The sequence below is a fragment of the Dasypus novemcinctus genome, chromosome 1 (assembly GCF_030445035.2).
Source record: "Dasypus novemcinctus isolate mDasNov1 chromosome 1, mDasNov1.1.hap2, whole genome shotgun sequence".
Classification (NCBI taxonomy): Eukaryota; Metazoa; Chordata; class Mammalia; order Cingulata; family Dasypodidae; genus Dasypus; species Dasypus novemcinctus.
In genome coordinates this window covers 15994118-16002540 of record NC_080673.1, presented here as the reverse complement: position 1 = coordinate 16002540, position 8423 = coordinate 15994118, and positions in this window count along the sequence as shown.

Below are 8423 nucleotides of genomic sequence, written 5' to 3'. Positions count from 1 at the left end.
GTGATTGGTAGTAATCCCTTAGTGCCAGGGAGGCTCATCCCTGGGAGTCATATCCCACACTGGGGGGAAGGTAATGCATTTACATGCTGAGTAAATCTTACCCAAGTCAGCTAATAGGGAGGTGAAGATGGTCAACCACCACACTAGTGAAACGAGTGTGCCTACAACTGCAAGCAGGAGAATCACAGCCATCAGCCATGTGGGATCTAAGCCCCATCTCTATTTAGAGGTGGAGTGGACATCGCCATTGCAGAGTCCACAGGATAGAGGAATAAAATATGGATAGAGTGGACTTATTGGTATTATACTACAGAACAATTGTGCCTCTAGCAATGGAAGAAATTGCATCATTGATGTGGAGACAGTAGCCACGGTAGCTGCTGAGGGCAGGGAGAGGGAAGAAGAGATGTGATGTGAGGGTATTTTTGGGACTTGGAGTTGTCCTAAAGGATATTGCAGGGACAGATACTAGATATTATATATCCTTCCATAACCCACTGAATGGACTGGGGGAGAGTGTAAACTACAATGTAAACTATAATCCATGTGGGGCAACAGTGTTCCAAAATGTATTCATCAAATGCAGTGAATGTGCCACAATGATGAAAGAGGTTGATGATGTGGGAGGAGTGTGTGTGTGTGGGGAGGGTTTGGGTGTGGGATATGGGAATCTCTCATATTTTTTAATGTAACATTTTTTGTGATCTATGTATCTTAAAAAAAAAGACAATAAAAAAAAAAGCCAACATTTACCCTCTAGACAGTAATGAAGATGTTCTGGATGATTTTTAGTCTCTTTCCTAGACTCCATGCTTACCTGTCTCTTATATTTTCCTCACTAATTAAATATGTCATTTAAAAAATTTCATTGAATTAATTTGGTAAACGCTGTAGACCAGGACAAACCAATAAAAACATAATGTGAACCATTAAAGTTCACAGTCTTAAAGTTTCTAATAGGCACATTAAAAATAAAAAGAAGTAGGTGAAATTAATTTTAATAATTTATTAATAAATGTTAATATATGTTTCAGATGATATTTATTAATATTAAAGATAATGATAGACCCAAAATATGATCATTTCCACATGTGGCCAATATAAAATTATTGAGACATTTTACCTTCTTTTTTTTTTCTTAAGTCTTTGAAACCCATTATTTGTTTTACTCTTACTTCTCACATTTTAAGTGCTCAACAACCAGTGTGGCTAGTGGCTTCTACACTTGAAGGTACAGCTTTAGACCTATTTGTTGAGGATTTAAGAGACAGCATTCTCCATCAGACTAGAGTCACAAATCTTTTGTTAAGGTGAGTTACTTTTGCTGATGGCTGAGGAAATTATCTGTTTTTTGGGGGGCTATTTTATGTTTTAATTTCAGAATGTGATATTCTCTGACCTTGCTTCTAAACTTTATCTGAGATTCGTGTCACTCTCTGATAGATTCCTGATTGACAAGGTGCCACAGGAGAAAGTCATGATCCAAGTTTCAATTGTGCAATACTTTCCTTAGAAGATTTACTGAAAACACTCCATTTCCTTCAAAAGATATAGATGAAACTGCCTGCTATGTGCAAAGTATTAAAAGAAATATAAGCAAGATAGCTAAGTTACCATCAATACTGAAAAATCTCTAAATGGATTAAAGGGGGGAAATGCTGCTATTTGTTGGGTTCTTATTATGTACCTGACATACCTGATCTCAGTTACCTTTTAATATTCCTGTGAGCTTTATACACATAAGAAAGCTGATGCTTAAAAGTTACAAGCAGATTTCCCAAGATCACATTGTTCACAATTGGTGAAGACTCTCACCCATATTTGTCTGATTTTTAAGGATTTGTGGTATAGTTAAATCTTACTCCAGTGCATGTTTGATATTTAAGGAATTTCAGAACGATGTCAAGTGTGTATGCGTTTTGCAGAAAACTGTTATGTCTAGCTCTTGAGAACATGGGTTTTGGAATAGAATAGACTTAAATTCCAGCTCTCCTACTTACTAGTATTTTAACCTTGGGAAAATTATTTAAACCTCAGAAGCCTGTTTCCTAATTTAGAAAATGGGATTCATAGTAACCACTGTCTCTTAGGGTTGCATAAGGACTGAGTGAGCTAATTCAGGAAAAGCACACCGTGTAAGCATATACTAATGACTCACCAAACGTTAACTACTTGCTCCTTTTTTAAAATCACAAGCAGCGTCAGGCCTGGAATATAGTATTCCTTTCAATTTAGAGACAGTTTTCTCAACCAGCAAAGGCAGCAGAATACGTTTTTATACCTTACATGTGATTGGCCAGAGGAGCCGTGAAGTACTTTTCCGCAATCAACTGCACAAACTGTATTAGAGAATGAGAAGCGGTTTTCCGAAGCAGAGCTGGCATTCACCAACAGCTAGAGAAGCGGGCATCGCTGATACCTTTCTACCTATGAAATAGCAGTTTTATCCTTCAGAGGTGGTGACCTTGATTTCTCTCTGAAAGATACCTGAAATCTAGCCAATGCTGCCTTAAATTTTGACACCCCACCTGACCCATCTACAAGGAGATAAAGAATAAGGTTTTTCAAAGGTCACACTAAGTCATTTAAAGCCGTCCCCCCCATGTTTTTGTTAAGGCTGAAGATTTTATTAAGACAATTACAACAAAAACAAAAAATAAAAAAAACAAAAATGAACTATGCACAGAACAAAGATAGAGAAAGGAATATAAGAGCTTCTGTTCAGGGTTCAAATGTTTTTACTCATCAGTTAGTCTTAACTGTTTTGATTATTATATTAAGTGTAGCAGCAAAGAAACAAAAGGGGATAAAGGTCTTAGGAGTTATATTGATAAACTATGTGTGGTGCTCAAAAATGGCACGGAATATCTTGTTTAAGCTGTAAAAATATATTAGCATGTCATGTTATCTTCATAAATTCTTCTCACACATAGGACGGTGGAGTTTCCGAATCCCAAGGCACATTACCAGTTCGGCTGGCCACTGCAATTCATCAATTGCTTTGTCACATATTTGCAGGCTCACAGTTGGGACAGAGGTATTATGATTCTGGAGGGTTTGATAATAGGTGAATTATTAGCTGTTGGGGACAGATTTGTTTCTGAGCTTTTCTGTGGCAGTCTCTTATATAGGACGGCAATCATTCGCATGGAATTTGCTCCTTCAAACTTAAATAGATTTTGAATATAGCTTCCTTTTTTTTTTCTCCCAGGAAAATTTAATTAGTGGTTAATTATGACTGGTAGAGCTTTCCAGGAGTTCACCAAGTGTGCCAAGAGTTCAAACATGTCAAATTTAAAATACTTTCATGATGGGACAACCCTCTGTGTTTTTTGGCATCATGTTTACATACATTGTGCACTGTTTCTCTATGTGTGCTGAACTTGTGATTTTAACCTTTTTGGAAAGTAAAGACTTTTAATATTTATTTTTCCTATGCTGGACAATTTTACTATTTTGGTTTTTGAGCTTATGTCTAGTACTGTATGATTTTGGGTAACAAATAATTCATTAAAGGAGTATTTAAACAGCATCCAACTTTGATAAGGATTCAAGGAGTTAAATGGTTTTTGTGGGTGCTGTAAAGTAGGCTGGTTGAACTCAAAATGTGTCAATGTCAGGCCATTACTATCTAGAATATTTTCAAGCAGACCAGATATTATCTAGGGCAGATCAAGCAGAATCAATATCTCTTCCAAAGGTGTACATTTGTGGAAAAAAGAAAGGCAATAAAACAGAAGATACCACAATAAACTTCTCAGTAAGTTCTCAAAGGCGCAAATTTCTATTTCAGAAGTTTATCTTCATATTTAGATAAGTGACTTCACGAATTGTTTTCAACTCCAAAATTAGCTTGTTAAAATATTACTGCTTTATTTGTTTTGCATACATGAGGGAGGTTGTACAACTAAAGGAGTGTTTTCAAAAACCCAATACAAGATACAGTTACAGTGGAATAATTAGATAATTAAGTGACTAATTAAGCCAAATCCAAACTTTTTCCTAGGACTAAAATGTCAGGTTTTTGTGCTGCTTCTCTTCTTTGAATTACTGAAGACTGGATTTATATGAAAACTGCATCTACAGTTTCTTGACTGAAGGATGGAGAAGGAGAAAAGACAAAACTTGAAGATGGAGCAGAGATCGCCTTGGAAGAAGAACTGCTAAGTGGCTGTTACATCTACAGCAAACTTCCAGAATACTGGAGCTGATTTAAAACATTAGTAAAGAGTTTTATGTTTTGCTGGGCTGGGATATCAAAGTTTTGTGGGTGGGGAGCATTTCTGATTCAGCAAAGAATTATGTGACTGAATTATCTGGTCTGATCTTCAGGGCCTGGAAGTTATTTGAACTACTGAGGGTTCATAATCGAAATGAGGCATGAGTTTCAGCCACTCAAATATCCAGCACTTACAGGTATTATTTCTAATTGTTTTGAGCCTTTTGTCAGTCATATCTCTCCTGCCATTTTAGAGAGCTCTTGGCTAAGGCAGACTCTGTATTAGATTTTCTTTTTTTTAAAAGATATATTTAATTTATTTATTTCTACCCTCCCCCACCTTGTTGTTTTAAATTCACTGTCTGTTCTCTGTGTGTTCTTCTGTGTCTGCTTGTCTTCTCTTTAGGCGGCACTGGGAACCGATCCTGGAATCTTCCAGAGTGGGAGAGAGGTGCTCAATCTCTTGCGCCACCTCAGAAACCCGATCTGCTGTGTCTCTCATTGTCTCTCCTCTGTGTCTCTTTTTGCTGTGTCATCTTGCTGCACCAGCTTTCCGTGTGGGCCAGCACTCCTGCATGTGCCAGCTCTCCGTGTGGACCAGCTCTCTGTGTGGGCCAGCTTGCCTTTCACCGTGAGTCCTTGGGAAAGGAGCCCTGCACCTCCTATATGGTAGATGGAAGCCCAATCACTGGAGCCACATCTGTTTTCCTGTATTAGATTTCCTAGAAACCTAAAGTCTCCTTTGGAAAAGCAGAATTCATACATAGGTGTAGAGAGAGATGGAGAAGGCCAATGAAGGCTTGAGATGTTTTGGTGATTGGACTTGGAAAGGCAGTGAAGGGGGTGTGTGTGGCTAATCCAGGCATATGTTGGACGGGAACCAAGTAAACAGGTGTGGAGGTTTAGGTGTGGTTGGCATGAGGTACCGGGTAGCCCTTCTCCCCCTCATCACACACTCAGCACGTAGTTATTGGGCATCTGCCATGCGTTTGGTGCTGTGCTAGGGTCAGAGACAATGAATTAGTTGCTGCCTTCATGATGTTTAAGGTCTAGTGCAACTGCAGGCATTAGACATGGTGAATAAACAAATGTAAATCCCAATGAACTGTGTTAAATATTAGGGAAGAAGAGTAAAGGTGCTGTGAGAAAGATTGTGGGGCAGGGAGTGCAGGTCTGAAGAAGAGGCATCTAGGCTGGGACTTGAAGGATACACTTATTAAAATGTGGGGAGTGGATGCAGCTCAAGTGTTGGAGCGCCTGCTTCCCATGTATGAGGTCCTGGATTTTTGATCCCCGGTATCTCCTAAAAATGAAACAAACAAATGAAAAAACCAATGTGGAGCAGATGTAGCCCAGTGGTTGAGCACTTCCTTCCCATGTCTGACATCCTGGGTTCAATGCCCTGTACCTCTTAAAAATAAAAAGTAAAAAATCTGCCACTGCACTTCTTCCAGTGAACACGCTAAAGTTATAATTCTCTGCTAAGCTGCTTTTTTATGGTAATAGGTCCGATAAGGGAAATACATAGCTAGGACACGCTAATTTCATTCAGAAAGTATATCGGTCAGGGGCCCAGCACAAAACAGATGCCACATGCAAACTAGATTTGAGGGGGGTTCAATAAGATTTCTCTACTAGTTCTGTGTTTTAAAAATATTATCCGGATCATGCTTGGTAGATAAACTGCACATGACGCTGCATTGGGATTAACAGATCAGAGATATTTCACAACTGAGCAAGGCACTGCCAGAGTTAGCCAAGCACCTAAAACACATTCTTATTATCCAACTTTCCCTGATGATAATGTTCCACTCCTTCTTAGGGTGGCATTGTCATTTTCTTCTCAGCAAGAATATTGGAATGTGTTGGCAATACTAGCTGACATTTGGGCAGTGGGATTCCCGTGCATGAGGAAGGAAGGGCTGCATTTACCAAACAGTCCCAATTCCCCTTTCTTCCTTAGTTTCAAATTCTGAAGGAAAAAGACAGCTCTGAAAATTTATGAGCCATAACTTGCTCTTCATTACTTGGCCACTGGGTGAGCAATGAGAACTCAGGCCTTAGGGTCACCTGTATGTCTAGACATCTTTGTAATTTTATAGGGAAGCTTATTGGCTGTAGAAGGAGTGATGTGGTGCCAAGAGGCCATTCATTTACCAGTGAGGGTGCTAAATAGTTTTGTTAATAATAAGAATATACATAGGTATTGTGCTATTTAGAAATAAAATTTCTCCAAAAGTGAGAATCCCAGTTAATTCTTACAGTGGCCCTGGGAGTTGAGCAGGGCTGGCCTTGCTAACCAACTTTGCCCCCAGGGCCTGCCTGACCTGTGAGGGTCCTGTGGGTGAGAAGTGAAAGAGGTGCCAGAAGCCAATTTAAAAAAAAAACACATTTCCAATGGAAGATTTCAAGTCAGAGAATATCTTGGCCTCTTACTGATTTTAGAAAGGTTAAATTTTTATTCTAGAGCTTTGGGATGGTAGGGAGATTCTCTTCCTTGAACTCTGTTTACAAATCTATCCAATGAAAAGAGAACTGTGGTGTTGGAAATAAAAATTATACAATGTTTCAACCACTGCTCAGATACCTTGTTCCTTGATTTTTCTCTCCTCAGCAGACTAGCAGCAGGAGTGGAAGCTATTTGGGGACAGTATCAGGTTTTACTCTCTGTCACAGGTGCTCACCCTTTAGTAAAATGAAGACCCATTACAGGAGCATTTTGAATAGAGGAATTGTATGATCTGACTTATAGTTGTAAAAAGGTCCCTTGACCACTACAGCTTTGTAATATGCTTTAAAGTCGGAAAGTGTGAGTTGTCCAACTTTATTCTGCCTTTTCAAGATGTTTTTGGTTATTTGCGGCCCCTTACCCTTACAAATAAATTTGATAATGAACTTTTCCATTTCTGCAAAGTAGGCTCTTGGAATTTTGATTGGGATTGAATCTGTAAATCAATTTGGGGAGAATTGACATCTTAATGATATTAAGTTTTCCATCCAGAGATGCAGAATGTCCTATCATTTTCTTAAGTCTTCTTTGATTTTGTAAAGCAATGATTTACAGTTTTATAGTATACAGGTCCTTTATATCTTTGGTTAAGTTTATTCCTGGATATTTGATTCTTTTAGTTGCTGTTGTAAATGGATTTTTCCCCTTATTTTCTCCTCAGATTGCTCATTATTAGTGTATAGAAACATTACTGATTTTTGAATGTTGATCTTGCATCCTACCAATGAAGATTTTCAATGAATTCTCCAGGAGAGGCAGGCTGGCTGAAGAAGAGATGGAGATTGTTCCTTCTGACTGCTACAATCGTCTGTACTTTTCTTAAGGTCTTCTACTTCTTGGGTGAGACTTCTATTGTTGAAGACAATGTCCTTGCTTGATTGCCGATATAATCAGCCATAGATGCAATCAACTGACTCATGATTTAAATCCATGAAATATACTCACAATAACAATCAGGCCAGTGCTTGTTTGACCAAGCAACTGAACACTATAATTTAGCTAAGGTCACGCATGACCTTAACAGTCACAGTCCATCCCTTGTCAACGTGGCATGCATATGGCTCTCATTTACCATACCTAATCTCTAAATAAAACAATAGTAGTCATAGTTTCACCTAGCGATATTCAACTGTCCTGAATACAATAAAAAATGCACTAATTCTATCGCCAGAAGAGGGTACAAATCCTTAGGTAATATACACTCTTAAACTTGATTTTCTGTAAATACTATGGTATAAAGTACTACAACTTATGTAATATCATTAGAGGATAAGATAGAAAAGAAAAAAAAGGTATTTCTTTATGTATATATACAAACAAATTCCTAACAAAACAAGAAGAACCATTCATAAACATTACAGTCCTCATTTCTGTTAACTGGTCACATGGTAGGAGCGCATATCTGTAACTACCTTTTCCCATCCCTCATTCCATATTCCCTTTATGCTTGGCAAGCGATTTAGCTGGTCATGGTTCTTTGCCTGGTAGTGTGACCCAAACCTGTAGTCCTGATGTTTCTGGGCCATTGGTAGTCGTACCTGGATTGGGTAGTTGCAGTTTTCCATTGACTTTATTCACAGGGTGTGGTTGTACTAAAAGACACCCCTAGGGGATCGCCTATATTCCAGGCAAACTTTTTTTATCTCCATTGTGTAGTTGCAGTCCTATTTCCCCTTGATAATCAGGATTAAATAT